This window comes from Danio rerio, chromosome 6 (assembly GCF_049306965.1).
Source record: "Danio rerio strain Tuebingen ecotype United States chromosome 6, GRCz12tu, whole genome shotgun sequence".
NCBI lineage: Eukaryota > Metazoa > Chordata > Actinopteri > Cypriniformes > Danionidae > Danio > Danio rerio.
Genome location: NC_133181.1, coordinates 47986942 through 48006153, shown reverse-complemented (window position 1 = coordinate 48006153; position 19212 = coordinate 47986942). Strand labels below are relative to the sequence as shown.

At 40.4% G+C, this 19212-nt stretch overlaps 1 protein-coding gene across 2 annotated transcripts in view; it reads right to left on the bottom strand.

Moving 5' to 3' along the window:
• cntn4 (contactin 4) overlaps positions 1 to 19212 on the bottom strand; it is a 445220-nt gene that overhangs the window by 361958 nt on the left and 64050 nt on the right. Inside the window, exon 2 of one of the 2 annotated variants that reach the window (XM_009302657.4) lies at positions 12807 to 12894. The exons of the other annotated variant lie outside the window; for it this stretch is intronic. The gene's annotated coding sequence lies outside the window, so the exon portion shown is untranslated. The remainder of the gene's footprint in view (positions 1 to 12806; positions 12895 to 19212) is intronic. 2 annotated transcript variants of the gene reach the window in all.

The window sequence follows — 19212 nt, the reverse complement described above, 5'->3', positions numbered from 1 at the left end:
TTTCTGCATTGCAATTTTTTTTTCTTACATTGAGTTTTTGTCTTGTTTCAATTTCAAATATCTAAAAAAAAATAATCTTCAATCAAAAAACGTTTTCTAGACTAGTACAAAATAGTGTTTTGTTTTCAGAAATCATTTCAAAATTAAGTCAGTTTTTTTTCTTTTAAACAAGCAAAATAATTGGCAAATGGTGTTAAAGCAAAAACAAGACTATTTTGCTTACCCCATTGGCAGATTTGCTTGTTTTAAAGTAAAACTTATTTACAATTTTTGTACTTTTTTAAAAAATGCTTCTTGATTTGAGCCTTTTATAGATATTTGTACTGGAAACTCTTAGTAAGAAAAGTTTGTAATGACAGAAAACGTCTTCTGATTTTTAGCCCTGTGATGTTGTTAGGGATTCTTTGTCAGGGTTCTTAAAGAGACACAAATGCAGGCTTGAGAGAATCAGGGGAATTTATTTTCAATATCCAAACAAAATATCTTTCTAGAAAAAGATCCAAAAAAAATCCAGCCAGGAGGGAAAAAGCGGAACAAAAAGGTATCTGGGCTGTCTGCAACTGACAACAGTCCTGGCACAAATATTTCCGGTGGAGGTCGTCCCCTTCGTGAACCTCAGACAAGAAAAAACAAAACAAAACAGCCGGAATAAAGTCACACAAAAATAACAGAAATTCAGTTGCCTTCTCAACTATACCCGGCAGGGGGCGCTCGATGAGGCGGACGTGTGGGGGATGCTGAGCAGCGAGTGAGAGAGAGAGGAAGCCGGTGTTTTGGAGAAGGCCGGCGGGCTCCGAGAGCGAGAGGAAGTCCGGTCTGGAATAGAAGGAGATGAGGAAAAAGACCCAACACTGGATGTAAGGACCTGGCGTTGCAGCGACACGGAAATCCCACTGGATAGCGCAGAGAGAGAGAGAACAAGACAGGACAGGACACGACACGAGTGGCTGAGCGTAAGCGCACTCGCAAATAACGATCTAGCACAAGACAACACACACACGGGGAATAAATAGAGCAGAAGGAGAGCTACTCATGGACTGCAGGTGAGTGGAATCAATTATGTAAATAGAAAGATTGGGTAACAAGGGGGAGGGATGCCTTAGGTAAACACGAGGTGACAGATCAAAACAACATTCACGTGCGCTCGTGACATGTAAACAAACATACACAAGAAGACAGCGTGATCAGACTGGGGATGTGACAGTACCCCCCTCCCTACGAACGCCACCAGGCGTTGCATGGAGGGGCTCACCTCGTTGCCGACGGAAGTCCCTGACCAGCGCCTGATCCAGAATATCCTGGGCCGGAACCCAGCTCCTTTCCTCTGGACCATAACCCTCCCAGTCCACAAGGTATTGAAAGCCCCGACCTCTCCGTCTGACATCTAGCAATCTCCGCACAGTATAAACTGGGGAACCATCCACTAGGCGGGGGGGAGGGGGGGTTGGGGCAGATGGAACAAGAGGTGAGTACAGCACAGGTTTAACCCTAGATACATGAAAAGTAGGGTGTACCCGACCAAGCGTGGGGGGGAGCTTGAGCTGTACCACCACCGGACTCAAGACCTTGGTGATCCGGTATGGTCCAATGAACCTGGGTGCCAACTTGCGTGAGGCTACCCTAAGAGGCAGGTCCTTAGTGGAAAGCCATACTCTTTGACCACACCTGTAGCGGGGAGCAGGAGTCCGATGTTGGTCAGCCGCTGCTTTAGTCCGTCTATTAACCCGGGCCAAGGCCTCCCTAGCTCTCTTCCAAGTGCGGCGACACCGCTGGACAAACGCAAGGGCAGACGGGACAGCAGCTTCGGGTTCCTGTGAGGGAAACAAAGGAGGTTGGAAACCCACGGAGCATTGAAATGGAGACATACCTGTAGCAGATGACGGGAGGGAGTTATGAGCATACTCCACCCAGGGCAGTTGTTGGCACCAAGAGCTAGGATTGTGGGACGTCAGGCAGCGGAGAGTACGTTCCAAATCCTGGTTTGCCCGCTCGGACTGCCCGTTGGTCTGGGGATGGAATCCAGAAGACAGACTCGTTGAGGCCCCGATCTGTCGGCAGAATTCCTTCCAAAACCGGGAGACAAATTGGGGGCCCCTATCAGAGACCACATTGACCGGAAGACCATGAATCCGGAAAACGTGATCAATCACCACCTGTGCTGTCTCCTTGGCTGAGGGGAGCTTGGGGAGGGGAATGAAATGGGCTGCTTTGGAAAAGCGGTCCACCACCGTGAGGATAACGGTGTTGCCTTTAGATTCAGGAAGACCAGTGACAAAATCAAGGGCCAAGTGTGACCAGGGGCGGGAAGGGATGGGAAGAGGACGGAGCAGACCAACGGGAGGTGCATTGGACGTCTTGTTCCGAGCACAAACCGAGCAGGCAGCCACGAACTGCCTGACGTCCTTGGCCATAGATGGCCACCAAAATCGCTGGCGGATGGCAGCCAGTGATCTCCGAACTCCTGGGTGGCAGGTCAACTTGGAGGAATGACCCCACTGGATAACTTCTGAGCGCATCTTGGCTGGAACAAACAGTTTGCTCGCCGGAACCCCCCTCGGTATTGGACCCATCCGTCCGGCTTGCTCAATCCGTCTTTCGATGTCCCAGGAGATGGATGCCACCACCACTTCCTTGGGTATAATGGTGTCGGGTGGTTCCACTTCCCCTGGGGCCTCAAACAGACGGGAGAGAGCATCCGGCTTTATGTTCTTGGATCCTGGCCTGTAAGACAGGGTAAAATTAAAACGGCCAAAGAAAAGGGCCCAGCGAGCCTGTCGGGAGCTCAGCCTCTTGGCTGAACGGATATATTCCAGATTCTTGTGATCCGTCCAGACCAGAAAAGGCTGAGCTGCCCCCTCCAACCAGTGACGCCACTCCCCCAAAGCCAACCTGACCGCCAACAACTCCCGGTTACCTATGTCGTAATTCCGTTCAGAAGGACTCAGGCGGTGGGAAAAGAAGGCACAGGGATGCACTTTCCCATCCAGACATGACCGCTGAGATAGGACTGCGCCTACTCCGACATCAGAGGCATCTACCTCAACAATAAATTGCCGTTCAGGATCTGGAATAGACAAGACAGGAGCAGAGATAAAACGGGACTTTAATTTATCAAAGGCCTCCTGAGCATCAGCTTTCCATTTGAACGGTACCTTAGGAGAGGTGAGTGCCGTTAAGGGTGCAGCAATCTGACCAAAATTCCTGATGAATCGCCGATAAAAGTTGGCAAACCCCAGGAATCGCTGCAGAGCCTTACGCGAGTCAGGAGTTGGCCACTCGGCAACAGCCCTTACCTTACAGGGGTCTGCCTGGATCTCTCCTGCCGAAATTATGAATCCTAGGAAGGGAACCGACTGGGCGTGGAATACGCACTTCTCCGCTTTAACATAGAGCTGGTTCTCCAGCAGCCGTTGTAGCACCTGGCGAACATGTTGAGTGTGTACCTGTGGGGATGGGGAAAATATCAAAATATCATCAAGGTACACAAAGACAAAGCGGTTAACCATGTCTCTCAACACATCATTGACCAGGGCCTGGAAGACCGCCGGGGCATTGGTCAGACCAAATGGTAGGACCCGGTACTCAAAGTGTCCCGTAGGGGTGTTAAAGGCGGTCTTCCACTCATCCCCCTCACGTATGCGGATCAGATGGTAGGCATTCCGGAGGTCAAGTTTGGTAAAGACCTTGGCTCCTTGCAATAACTCAAAGGCAGACGACATGAGAGGTAAGGGGTACCTGTTCTTGATAGTGATGTCGTTAAGCCCTCGATAATCGATACAAGGACGCAAGGAGCCATCCTTCTTTTTGACAAAGAAGAACCCAGCGCCTGCCGGGGAAGAGGAGGGTCGGATGAGTTCAGCTTTAAGAGATTCGTTAATGTAACGGTCCATGGCCTCTCTCTCAGGACCAGAAAGGGAAAATAATCGACCCTTCGGCGGAGAAGTGCCTGGGAGGAGTTCAATGGCGCAATCATAAGGACGATGGGGAGGCAAGGAGGTGGCCCAAGACTTGCTAAACACCTGACGCAGATCATGGTACTCCGCCGGAACCCCAGCCAGATCAGCCGACTCCACCTGCGGGACAGGACACAAAGAAACAGGAAAAGAGGCAGGACCCAAACACGTAGCAAGACAACACTGATTCCATGACAAAATTGAATTATTCAACCAATCAACGTGTGGGCCATGCTGCAGTAGCCATGGATGCCCTAAAACTATGGGGGCACTTGGGGAGTCAAGGAGGAGCAGCGTGGTGACCTCACGGTGATTGCCTGAAACAATGAGTGTGATAGGAGGGGTGCTATGGGAAACAGTGGTAATAAGAGTGCCATTAAGAGAACGGGCAGGGATAGGGTCAGAAAGAGCAAGAGCAGGGATCCCCCACGAAGTGGCCAAGGAACGATCCATGAAGTTACCCTCAGCTCCAGAATCGATCAAGGCCGAACAGGAGTTAGAAAGATCCCCAAACTGGACAGAGACAGGAATAACAGTACGAGAAGGGGAGGAATGCAAAAAAGGAGTAGCGCTCACCAGGATCCCCCTCTTCACTGGCGAGCTGTGCCTTTTAAAGGACAGGTGGCTGCGAAATGTCCTGGCTTGCCACAGTACAGACACAAGCCCTTAGCGAGGCGATGCTGCTTCTCCTGGGGGGTGAGCCGGAGGCGTCCCACCTGCATAGGCTCTGGACCAGCGGAAGCGGAGTTGGAGGCATCAGAGACGGGAAAGGTGTCCTCAGTCCTCCAGGGTGAGCGGGGTGCAGAGCGTTGATGGCGGCGGCGTAGACGTCCCTCCACCCGTAGAGCCATGTTGATCAGGTCGTCGAAGTCATGAGGCAGATCGATGGTGGCTAACTCGTCCTGAATCACCTCCTCCAGTCCTGCGCGGAACATGGATCTGCAGGCCCCCTGGTTCCAGTCACAAGACGCTGCTAGCGTCTTGAATTGGATGGCGTACTCAGTCACTGAACGCCCTGCCTGTCGCAAACGGGCCAGCTGATCAGCAGCCTCCTGGCCCCGAGCGGATCGGTCAAACAGTTTTATCATTTCCTGTCTGAACTCATCAAAAGAAGTGCAACAAGGAGCTTGAGTGTCCCAAACTGAAATCCCCCAGTCACGAGCCTTACCAGTGAGAAGCGTCAGGACAAAGGCCACCTTAGTTTCTTCCGTGGCATAGGTGCGTGGCTGTAGCGCGAAAACCACTGAACACTGGGATAGGAAGGCTCTGCAGGAATTCGGATCTCCATCATAGGATGGCGGGATATTGCAGCGAGGCTCATGTTGATAGTGAGGACCAGGAGCCGCTTGCCCTCCCTGGGCAACGTCATGCTGCAGCTCTTGTATTCTTGCTGTCAACTCAGCTACCTGATTGGCCAGGAAGTCCACCTCTCGTGAAGTGTTGGTCAGCCTGACCTCATGCTGCCCCAGCAACGCTCCCTGCTGTGTAACGGCGGTTCGGACGGAATCTGAGCCTGCTGTGTCCATAGCGGCTAGATCGTTCTGTCAGGGTTCTTAAAGAGACACAAATGCAGGCTTGAGAGAATCAGGGGAATTTATTTTCAATATCCAAACAAAATATCTTTCTAGAAAAAGATCCAAAAAAAATCCAGCCAGGAGGGAAAAAGCGGAACAAAAAGGTATCTGGGCTGTCTGCAACTGACAACAGTCCTGGCACAAATATTTCCGGTGGAGGTCGTCCCCTTCGTGAACCTCAGACAAGAAAAAACAAAACAAAACAGCCGGAATAAAGTCACACAAAAATAACAGAAATTCAGTTGCCTTCTCAACTATACCCGGCAGGGGGCGCTCGATGAGGCGGACGTGTGGGGGATGCTGAGCAGCGAGTGAGAGAGAGAGGAAGCCGGTGTTTTGGAGAAGGCCGGCGGGCTCCGAGAGCGAGAGGAAGTCCGGTCTGGAATAGAAGGAGATGAGGAAAAAGACCCAACACTGGATGTAAGGACCTGGCGTTGCAGCGACACGGAAATCCCACTGGATAGCGCAGAGAGAGAGAGAACAAGACAGGACAGGACACGACACGAGTGGCTGAGCGTAAGCGCACTCGCAAATAACGATCTAGCACAAGACAACACACACACGGGGAATAAATAGAGCAGAAGGAGAGCTACTCATGGACTGCAGGTGAGTGGAATCAATTATGTAAATAGAAAGATTGGGTAACAAGGGGGAGGGATGCCTTAGGTAAACACGAGGTGACAGATCAAAACAACATTCACGTGCGCTCGTGACATGTAAACAAACATACACAAGAAGACAGCGTGATCAGACTGGGGATGTGACATTCTTCTTAGACACTGTAAAACCCAACAGTCAACTGCTCTTCATTTATTGAATTTTACTGTGCCTAAATTGCTTTATTTACTCAAATGGATTAAGTTCACATTGCTCATTAGGATTACTTTTTGAATTTAAATGGTTTGTTACAATCTGTTTCCTCAAACGGTTTAAGTTATCTTAACTTTTTGGGTTTTACAGTGTAATACTACCTCCCACTAAAGTCACAGCATATCTTTTTCACCGCTAGAAGGCACATATTCACAACAAACAATGATGTACTTTAATGACTGAGTGTGAAATCATGACAATTATGGTTTTCATTAAATCCTATGAGATGCCTGCAAAAATCATGTTCATGGATGAGCTAAAGTATTTAAATCTTATTATGGCGGTAGTATGAAACAGATTACAGCTAAAAGCCATTGAAGCGAAATGAGATCACCTAAGCAATTGCTGATGAGAGATGAGCATGACGTGGCACAAAAGCAATGTTGTTTTATCATATTAAATACATTTTAGGTTTCTGTTATAATGCTGCTCTATAATGCTGCTATGTAGTAATTAATCACACAACATGTTAATGTGTTTTTGGTGATTGCTGTTTTCTATAAAAAGCTATCTGGAATTTAAAATTACAAGTTAAAATAGCAGATTTCTCTGAATTTAAACATTCTGAGAAACATTTTGGATAATATAAGTCAGCAAAATATATAACACTGTTCTACTGGCTTTTTGATATTTTAATAATAATAATAATAATAATAATAATAATAATAATAATAATAATAATAATAATAATAAATAGTAATAATAAAACCGTATATAAAAAATAAAAAATTTTATAAAAAATATAAAACCGTACATATTGTGCCTCTGATTTGAACATGTATAATCTGATTTAATGTGCTGCTTAAGATAAATAAATCAAAGTATTATTTTTTTCATGCTCACATATAGAGACAAATTTGATAAGATTTCCTAAAGAACCTGTGGTGTATTTTGTGCTGAAATTTTACAAACACATTCTGGTGATGCCAAAAATGTATTTTCTATTTTACAATGTATTTTATGTTTACATTGTAAGATAGATTGGCAATGGGGGGGGGGGGGGGGGGGGGTGGGGACTGCATGACTTTTAAATAGGAAGAATCACCAACAACGCTGTCTTGGTCCACAAACTACGTCTCACAACTAAACACACACGAGAAGTGACATGGAAACAATGCGAGGTCACATAGTATATCTTGTGTTGTTAACTACAAGAAAATATAGAGTAAGAAAGAAGCCTTTAGTGGGGTAGAATATGTACTGATTTTGCTCACCTGGCTTTTGAAGGAAATTGGCAATTTCTCTCAATTTTTTTTTTTCGTCTAGGTTATGATATTGCTCAGATGACACATCAAACAGACACGGGTGCTCCTGCCAAATTTCCACTAGTTTTTCCTTCATTTCTTGGGTCCAAATAGACAAAAATAAAAGCCATTTTAACTTCTTTCCCAACCTCCCGCTGATCTTGATACACATACTCGTGGTTTGCTTCTCTCTCATTGGCTGTCGGTAATCACTGATGTTATTTTCAATCAGAACACATTTCACACGGAATGATTTTAAATCGCTGAAAGGTTCAGATATTTAGCATGCCAATGCAAATATCTCACGGGTGTCAGCGACTCATCGCCGATTCTCTCAGATTACATCTTTGATAGTTCAAACTTTGTGATTGTTACTTACGTGAACGAGATCCGATTTGCCTGTGATTTCAGAAATTTGTTGGTGATTTCTCGAATCCTGTTGGCAAGTCAAACTCGTGGCTAAAATCATGCAGTCTGAACTCCACATTAATGGCATAACAAGTGTACTTTAGCTCCAAACTCACATACTGTAAGCAGACTTGACAACTCTGAACTTCATCTAAACCCGCCGGTTATTCCTCGGATCATGACAAGCATTGCATTTCTCATTTAAATAGAACAAACGCTGAGCTAATGACTTACAGTAGGCTCCTGACAGCTGAAATGTAGTAATTTGTGAGTCATTTCCCCAATGGCCAAACTATACTCTATTCCACAAGCAGACAGCAACCAAACAAGCAAAGCAATATTTTGGCCGGCTACGGCAAAGCCTCATTAAAAAGTCATTGTGCATATGAGGAACAACCTTGTGAACCTTTGTAATTGGTCTGCGGGGAGTTTGCTCACTGGTATCATCAGGATTCATTTCCCAGTGCCATTAATGTGAATGGCACAAATAATCATTACTCTCCTCTTTACGCCGACCAATAAACTCGTGCCCATGAACTACAGCATCAGCCTGTATTTATAAGGATCGTAATAGGCATGTCAAAGCAAATGACATTTGTTATCAAGAAGCTTGTTTGTTGATGTTATTTGTGCTGTATTTGCAGCTCTGTTGCTCCTACCATTATATATACTAATAGCACAAATTAACAATGAATAAAGAGCGTGATGCATCACCGGGAATTCAACAGCCTTAGCTAATACCACATTATTAAAAATAAATAGCTAAAATTTTTATTTGGAACGGTGCACAATACTGTGGCATCAGTTGATACAGCTGATTCACATTATGCTTTATGTCCTATGAATAAATTAATGAATGATTTGATTGGCTCTATGTTATATAATTATGGTATACACTTACCGGCCACTTTATTAGGTACACCTGTCCAACGGCTTGTTAACACAAATTTATAATCAGCCAATCATATGGCAGCAACTCAATGCAATTAGGCATCTAGACATGGTCAAGACAATCTGCTCAAAATGGCTAGACTGGTTCAAGCTAATAAAAAAGACAACAGTAACTCAAATAAACTTTAATTACAACCGAGGTATGCAACACATCAAACCTTAAGGTGTATGGGCTACAGCAGCAGAAGACCACACCGGGTGCCACTCCTGCAAGCTAAGAACAGGAAACTAAGGCTACAATTCGCACAGGCTCAACAAAATTGAACAATAGAAGATCGGAAAAGAGTTGCCTGGTCTGATGAGTTTCAATTTCTGTTGCGACATTCGGATGTTAGGGTCAGAATTTGGCATCTACAACACGAAAGCGTGGATCCATCCTGCCTTGTATCAACGGTTCAGGCTGGTGGTGGTGGTATAATGATGTGGGTGATATTTTCTTGGCACACTTCGGGTCCACTAGTACCAATTGAGCATCGTGTCAACGCCACAGCTGACCATGTCCTTCCCTTTATGACTACAGTGTACCCATCTTCTAATGGCTACTTCCAGCAGAAGAACGCACCATGTCATAAAGTGCGAATCATCTCAAACTGGTTTCTTAAAGAGCCCATATTATGGGTTTTTGAAAATTCCCCTCCATGTAGTGTGTAACACAGCTCTAAGTGAAGTGAAGTATCCAGCTAAGGCTTAAATCTGTAAGAATACAGTGTTTAAAACGGTTGATTCATCTATAAAAGAGTCGACTCATAGTGCTTCAAACGAGTCGCCTTGATACCGATTCATTAGGTGTTTCGCCATGACGTACGAACGAAACCAAGTTATTCACGTGCACGCGCAAACCCGGGAGATTTCAAACCTGAGGCCCCGCCCTCTGGCGCAGAAACCCAGACACACTCACACACACACACCCACCCACAAACACACACACACACAAACATGCCGGTCGATTGAAGTCACACTGCAGATGGACATTATCGATTCTCTACCCAGAGATGAAACCTCAGCATTATAACCAAGCAGTTGGAAAATTCTGGAAACTACAGGCTACAAAGAATACTTCATCTGCGTTTGTTAAAGTAAGGATCAGTAAAGAGTTACTTACTAACGGACATCAGGATGAGTTTCTTCCTCCATTTCTCAAGTGTAAGTACGTGCGATTAAAGTTGCCTCGTTGACTCTAGCTTGCAAATGTATTTAGTTGTGATTTGTTACTTGTAACCGCGTGTACTGTATCAGGTTAACTGGCTATATTCTCTTATCGCGTGCAAAGTCACGTTAAAAACGCGACGCGTGCTGTTTGTTTACGGAGCTCCGTGGTAGAGGTCTGCATTCCCGCGGCTGTCCCCGCGCCAGATTTCTGCGGCGCGGGAATAAATTTCGGAATCAATCGCGGGAGCGGTCGGTAACTGGTTTAATTTGGGACGGGAGCGGGCTGTCTAGCAATATCGTGGATATTGCTATGCGAATGAGACAGAGCTTTGCCTGCCTGTGTGTCTGCTTGGCGCTTGTGTGTTTGTGTTAGTGCGCGCGTATGAGAGAGAGAGAGAGAGAGAGAGAGAGAGAGAGAGAGAGCGCGAGCGAGAGAGAGCGAGCTCTGTCTGGCTGTCTCTGGACTGTTTTGCTGGGTGATTTTCGGTTATGTTCTCCCCCGCTCTTTAGCGGGATCGGGCGCGGCGGGCAGAAAACGGGGCGGTTCGGGCACCGGGACAAGAAATTCTAAATATAAGCGGGAGCGGTCGGGTTCAGGCTAAAACCTGGCGGGTGCGGGCGGAAGCGGGAGCGTTGTCGTCCAGAGGTGTGTGTGTGTTTGTGTGTGTGTGTGGCAGCTAAAATCCACGCCTACACTATGGAGCGCGTATGAACTGTGATTACTTTTATATTGCTGATTAGCTATTGGGCATTTCATTCTCTGACTGAAGGCAGTCGACCAATCGTGACAGGCTGTCATCGGTCCAATCAGCGCAGATTAGCTTCGCGCTAAGGAGGGGTTTGGGAACAAATGAATCACTGGACGATTCATACAGGAGTCGCTGGGATAATTAGGTAAAAATAAATGCAGATTATAAGACCATGAAAGTGTTTTTTGACTTTGCATGCATATTAGACTGTTGTTGGAGACCCTTACAACCAAGATATGACCCTATTTCATGTATAATATGGGCTCTTTAAACATGACAATGAGTTCACTGTACTTAAATGGCCTCCACAGTCACCAGTACTCAATCCAATAGAGCACCTTTGGAAGAACTGCATCATGAATTTTTAGCCAACAAATCTGCCGCAACTGCATGATGCTATCATGTCAATATGGACCAACATCTCTGAGGAATTTTTCCAGTACCTTGTTGAATCTATGCCATGAAGAAAGGCAGTTCTGAACTCAAAAGGGGGTCCAACCGGGTACTAGTAAGGTGTACATAATAAAGTGGCCGGTGAGTGTTTACTGGCATTTTATTATTCTAGTTGATTTATCGAAATATAAATACGTTAATTTATTCTACAATAGCATTAGAATATTTTTTCCCATCAGAATTATTTAATAAAGATCAAATTTTTGTGCTCTCTCTCTGTTTATATTTACTACTTGCTCCTGTTTATTATTTTCCCCAATTTTTGTTTAACAGGGAAAATTTTTTCAGCACATTTCTAAACATAATAGTTTTAATAACTCATTTCTAATAACTGAATTATTTTATCTTTGTCATGATGGCAGTAAATAATGTTTTACTAGATATTTTTCAAGACACTTCAATACAGCTTAAAGTGACATTTACTGGCTTAGTTAAGTCAACTAGGCAGGTTAGGGTAATTAGGCAAGTTTTGTATAGCGATGGTTTGTTCTGAAGACTACAAAAAATATAGCTTAAAAGGGCTAATAATTTTGTTAAAAATGAAATTAAAAAACTAAAAACTTTTTTTTTCTAAGCAAATTAAAACAAATAAGACATTATCAAGAAGAAATGTATATATATATATATATATATATATATATATATATATATATATATATATATATATATATATATATATATATTTATAAATTAATTAAGTGATAGACTATTATGGATTTCATTTTATTATTTCCATTACATTGTTTATGCACAATATTATTTACAATCTTAAACAAAAAATTAAATATTACAAATTTGAAAATTCCGCAAATTAGAAATAATATAATACCATTTAGATTGAAATCCATACATTTTCCCATCAGCATTTCTTATTTATACATTCTTGCTTTAGCTGTTTTGTTTATTGATTGTGCACATCCTTAAAAAAAATTCTACCTCATGTTATATCAAATTGTGTAGACGTAAACATAAATATTTTTTGCAAAGGATATCTTCTTTAAATATGTTTTACCCCAACCTTTAACTATTTTTAAAAACAATTCCATACATAATGACTTGTACGGCCTTTACGTTTCCCCCAAGAGCAATCCATTAAAATAAAACATCATAAAAAACACACTTCTCACAGACCTTCCTCTCCACCAATACGAAAAGTTATAATGCATTCCGTTTCTCCTGCAATGAAGCTGCTCTGTTCTACAACCAGGGTCACCGTTATCCCAAGGCTCAAGCTAATTGCACACGCTGAAGCCCACACACGCGTAAGCACACACACACACACACACACACACACACACACACACACACACACACACACACACACACACACACACACACACACACACACACACACACACACACACACACACGCACACACACACACACACACACACACACACACACACGCACACACACACACACACACACACACACACACACACACAAATAACTTACCCATCAAGAACTGTTTTGCCTTGAACGTCCCAGCCACTGACATCAGTCTTCTCCAAACCACCCCGATCCCATTTTCACCTGACCCTTCCTGGGAAAAGAATGAGTGACATTGTCTCGTGAGCCGCTTCAAGATGGCCTTAATGGTCCAAGATCATGTTGCTCCACTGACACACCATTAAGTGCTAAATGTTCAGAACTGCATTACTGCAACCTCCGAGATTAAGAGTGATAAGGTAAAGCACTATTTCCCCTCCTCTCCCCTCTTCCTATCTACTCCCACGGCTGCATCCGTAGCTTTCTAAGAATGAATTATTCATACCTCCAAATCATCAGCTGCCCAAGATAAAGGAGCTCTAACCACTTCTCAAATGTATTGATTTCTGTAGCGTTCGCATGATGGGCGCAAGAAATCGTGTCCAGCGGAGGCTGAAATCTGAGAACGTTAGATAAGTCGAAGTAGTTTTAGGGAGTTCTTTCCATACCTATGTTATGGCTGTCAAGGACACGAGGCCTTGAGACAGAAAGCCAGATGGAGAAAGCCTGTCATATCCTTTACAAGGTTTTGTTGTGAACACAGACGGATTATGATGTGAGTGTCTTGAATGAAGCAATATCAACACCGTGTCAGAGGCATTTGAAACTTTGAAAGCCATTGCCCTGCAAGCTGTTCCTATAGGGTGGAAACCTGTGCGCATTCAGCATTATAAGCACATTTGCTCATCAAAAATGAATACTAATTAATTAAGACAATGAATAAAGAACTTTGAAAATGTTGTTGAAAAGTTGATTTAGTTTTTAAATCTGAAATATCAACTAATATTCAGATTGATTCAGTAGTAAGATTTAGCAGATTTAGGGTATTGCATATCCAGTGTCTTATCATCAGTGTTTATGTTGTAAAAAAAAAAAAAAAAAAAAAAAAAAGAAATAATTAAAAAAAAAAAAAAAAAAAAAGACTTAAATTAGGAGTTTATATCAACATTGTTTTTGTTTGTTTGTTTACTTTTTAATTCATCTTAGCCATTCATTTACATGTCTATTGAGTTTTGAAAGCCTGGAACAGCAAAACTGTGGAACCGCTGTGGAACCAGACATGACACAGCCAATGGACAAGTTTCCTAATTTAACTTGGTATTCTTTCTATTTTCTAAATATGTATCATGTGTAATTCAACGTGTCACTTCATGTTAATTTAGAATTACTTGTGAAATGTAGTTTTTTTTTGTTTGTTTTTTTCATTCAGTGTAGTAATAGTTTTAGTCTGAACCTTTTTTTTTTTTCATTTACACAACAACAACTTTTTTGGTACCTAAAAATACTACATTTTGTCAAATTTTGATAAGCTGCTGAACAAGCAATGAGTCAGCCAATCAGATGAAGGAAAGTGTTCTGTGACTGAATTCAGAATTCATTTTATTTCAAAATACTATATTTAAATTATTGTAAAACTTCATGTTGCTTTGTAGTAATTTATGAAATTACCCCAGTTAACTCTATTCTTTTTTTTCACTGTAAAAATCAAACAGTTTTACTCAGAATGTGTGCTTTATTATTTGCACAACAACATTTTTGGTGCCTGAAAATGTTACATTTTGATTGGCTGCTCACCAGCCAATCAGAGTAATGTAAGAGTTTCCTGCTGGAGCAGTTCTTTCTACTGAATGTCATGCTTAATTCAATGTGCCACTTCATATTCCTTTGTAATTATTTGTGAAATTTCCAAAGTTAACTTTTTTTCTTTAGTGTAATCAGACATTTCGCAATTATTTTTTGTCTCTTCATTTACACAACATTTTTGAGTCCCAAAAAATCATTATCGTCTTCCAGGAAACACATTTTTGCTTAAACCTTTAAAGTCTTAGTCATTGAAGTCATTTTCATAGCTTTTGACGTGATTGTTGACACAGTTTCCATGGAAAACTTACCAACATTGCAAAAGATACATTTTCAGTTGTTGATTAAACTTACTTAGTCTGTGTTAGGGGATACCATGGTTATGTAATCAGTTCTATATACCTTTTAGAGGGGTGTAAGCAATAACAATTGAATTTAAAAAGGTCAAAAGGTTGATAAATTATTTTACGATAGCTGTTTTATGTTAAAATTTGATTAAATAGCAAAAAGCAGGAAATAATTATGTGCCAATGACACCACCACATTGAAATGTTTGGAAACACTTTACATAAAAGCTATATAAAAAATATTATTTACTTAAAACTTTTATAATCATGACATTACATGAATGTGAATTATATTTTCTGCATGCTTATGAGAACTGTTATTAAGTGTCATTTGCTCAGTCATGCTATTTTAAATGCAAAGATTACACTGTTTGTTATGATAACTTGATATAAACAAATACATTACAATCAACCTTTATCTTTTGTCATGACAACTTGACAAAACCAAGACAGCATAACTTGTCATAAATCTGTTATAATCATTATTGTCATGAAGCCATTATAATCATGTTATTAATATATAATTATGATCAGTGTCATTCATTTTTAAGGACATTTTAATGACAAACTCAGTTTGTACCACAGTAGAAAAGACAATAATGATGGGGTTATAAAATTCATGACAAATTTATAATGGCTTCATGACAATCATGTTTATTACAGATTTATGACAAGTTTTGTTGTCTTGGTAATGTCAGGTTGTCATGACAAAGACAAAAACAGGTTGTTATGTATTTATGTCAGGTTGTCATAACAAACAACATCTTTGCATTTGAAATGGTATAACTGAATTAATTACACTTAATGACAGTTGTTTTAAGCATGCGTACAATCTCATTCACATTCATGACGTGAAAGGACAGTCTTATGAACAATCCTTAAAGTAAAGTGTCACCAAATGGTTACAGGAAAAATGCATAATACATTTCAAACAATGCCAAACTAAAATCCTTAAAAAAAAGAAAAAAAAAAAAAACCTAGAGTGGACACCAAAAATGATGACAAGGTGATAAGAGATGCATCATGCACAATTTAAACACGGTTCATTATTAGATCATAACTGAAATTGATATTTAGTCATGGTCACCGAACACACCATCATATCGTGCAACCTTACTCCAGGGAGGAAAAAAGGACATATAAGTCGACAGCAGAAATAGATCAAATCTGAAATCTGATTCCTTTGCAAAAGAAGTCTCACACAATAGTAGAACATCCGCTTTAAAAGTTGAACTAAATCAAGAGGAATATTGAAGATTGACAAGCAGCTCACAAAAAAAAAAAAAAAAAAAAACACCAAAGTAACCTTGAAGTAACAGTTATAAATGCCGCTGTAAATTCGAGTCACACTAGGCTGATCGCCAATTAGCAGTATGTGTCAGCTTTAAAAGAAGCCTGACAATAAGAAGCTTGTTCTCATTTCTCACAAGCACTTACTTGTTTGAAAAGATTAGTGCATACAGTTTGAAAGGATATGAAATTGTTAGTTAGTGGAGCGAGGTGTGCAAATGATGAAAAATCCATCAAGAATGTTAAAAATAAAGCATTTATATTACGTTTATCCCAGCCAAACCAAATGCATTTTCAAAAGCTCATAAAAAGAGGGTTAATCTGGGTGGTATGCAGCTTGTGTACATTTTATCTGGCTATTGATAGAAGAGATCATCTTATTCACGTTCATGAAAAAAAGGAATGTGCCTGAAATGTGTCATCATCATTCAGTGTGTAACATATATTTATGTAAAATTCATATACATGCTATACTCTGACATGACCTTATTAAACTTTATGAAAATAACATGTGATTATATAACATTTTATATATATTATTAAACAAGCAGGTTGGGTCTGAAGGTTAATGGCAGTGAAGAGTGTTTTGTGGCTGAACCATGATCCTGAAACACAGTCTTTTGTTCAAATTAATCTGGTGGGGTGTGCAGTGGATGGCAGAGGGGTGTCGCAGATGATAGTATGCGGGCGGGGGTGTCGCGGACAAAAGTGAAGAGTTGGGTAGTCGCGGAAGAAAGTGAAAGTGGGCTTGTGCTGGCTCGAGGTTGCCTTAGTGCCCCCCACCAGTACCAATATACAGCCATATCGCTATGCTACGAGTGTGATATTGCGTTTAAACATATTGTGTGTACACACACACACACACACACACACACACACACACACACACACACACATATATACATATATATATATATATATATATATATATATATATATATATATATATATATATATATATATATATATATATATATATATATATATATATATATATATATATATATGCCTAATACCCTAACCTGCCTAGTTAACATAATTAACCTAGTTAAGCTTTTAAATGTCACTTTAAACTTTATAGAAGCATCTTGAAAAATATCTGGTCAAATATTATTTACTGGCATCATGACAAAGATAACATAAATCAGTTATTAGAAATGAGTTAACAAAACTATTGCATTTAGAAATGTGCTGAAAATAATTTCTCTCCCTAAACAGCAATTGGGGAAAAAATAAACAGGAGGGCTAATAATTCTGGGGGGGTGGGGGCAGGGGGGGATCTGACTTCAACTATACATATACTAAAACTAATTTCATTGTTCATACAGTTAAAGGGAACCTACTGTATGGTGAAAATCAACTTTTGTAGGCTGTTTGGACAGAACTGTGTGTAGGTATAGTGTGCCCACAGTCATATTAAACTGATAGAAACACAAGTCTCTTTTTTTTAAGGGCCACAGCAACATGATGATGCAGGAATGCGGTTTTTCCCATCTGACAGGCACCATGTCTCCATAATAACATGTACACAGTAACACAGAATATTTGCAAATAAACTGGGATTGAATCATGTTTTACAACTCTCTGTGATTAACTGCACCAATAATAATATAATAAGTTTAAAACGTTTTTAAAACTGAGCATGTTTGTAATAAAGACAATAAAATCGCTATGCAATTGGTGTTAGTAACTGCTAATATGTGTGTGTGGATGTGTGTGTGTACTTTAAACGGAATTTGTGTGTGACTCATCATTTCAGAAAGGCTTGAAACAACTCCACAAATACTTCAAATAAACTTATTTGGTATTTTTGACGCCTGACCTTATTTCAGCTTCATCTGTGTGTTTCTATCGGCTACAAAAACAGCTACATAGTAATTAGACATCAAAATGGGCAGAGTCTTTATTATATAATCTAATGGGTATTTTGAGCTGAAACTTTACAGACAGATTCCTGAGACACCAAAGTCTTATCTTACTGTACATCTTCTAAAAGGGTTAAAATATGTGCCCTTTAATAATATATATAAATATAATTACAAATAATAAAAATGTAATATTCACAAATATGTGATCCTTATTAATAGAAAAAGTATTTGCAAAAATACTCAAGAGAAAAGGTATGGACTTATGTCAAACTTGAGGAAAAAGAAACTGTTGGTACAAACATATTGAAAACAAAAATACATAAAATATATATTTTTTAATTAGTTAAATAAATAATATGATTTTATGTATTTAATTAATAATCCTAATTTAATTTTAAATCTAGTTCAATTCAAGTACAAACTACTTTAAAATTTCCATGCACTAACATGTGTTATTCCTGAACACACTCCTCCTTTTCTCCAGGATTTTTAAATCAGTATTTTGGTGTTGCAGCTGCAGTTTTCTTCTAAGCTCTCTCCTGCTACGCTTGGTCTTACACCCAGCTTAAGCATGATTAGTTCTGTGATATTTCTTCATCTTCATCAATTACCTACTTGAGAAGCTGTCGGCTGATTCAGGAGTTTTTTTTTTTTTCCAAGTTAGTGAGGGTTTCTGTGACTATCAGACACAGCGACAGGACTCACTCCACAATGAAAATCATCTGACTTTGGATGAGCTTCAAGGACAAACAACACCGCCTCCTGCTATATGATGATGAAGTGGCTGCTCTCGCCATTAACAAAAGAACTGTATTCTTTCTCTGTCCTCCAATTAATCTAGAGTAAATGTATAAAGCAAGTCATTTAAATACAATAATGCGTCAAAATGCGTATAGAAAAAAAAACATAATGCAGCATATAAACTCCTTTGTAGTATACTGTATAAAAATGAGAACATTGGTTGTTTGGGATATAAGATTGGTTTTACATAATTTTGATTATTTTTTTAAATCATTTCAAATAAAATTGAATGTTTTGGCTGTAATATAGAGTCTGTATACCTACTTACAAATTTTGATGCAAAAAAAAGAAGAAAGAAAAAGCATGGAAAGTTTATGTATAATGATACTGAATCAAAATATTAATTTTTATTTGTTGTAATTGCTGTGCAACTGAAGAACCATTCAGCTAAGAGGAAAGTATAATTCCCACAAACACAGCAAACACATTTTAAAGTGTTTATTAAAACGGTTTTTATCATATTTTTATTTTTGCAAAATGTGATAA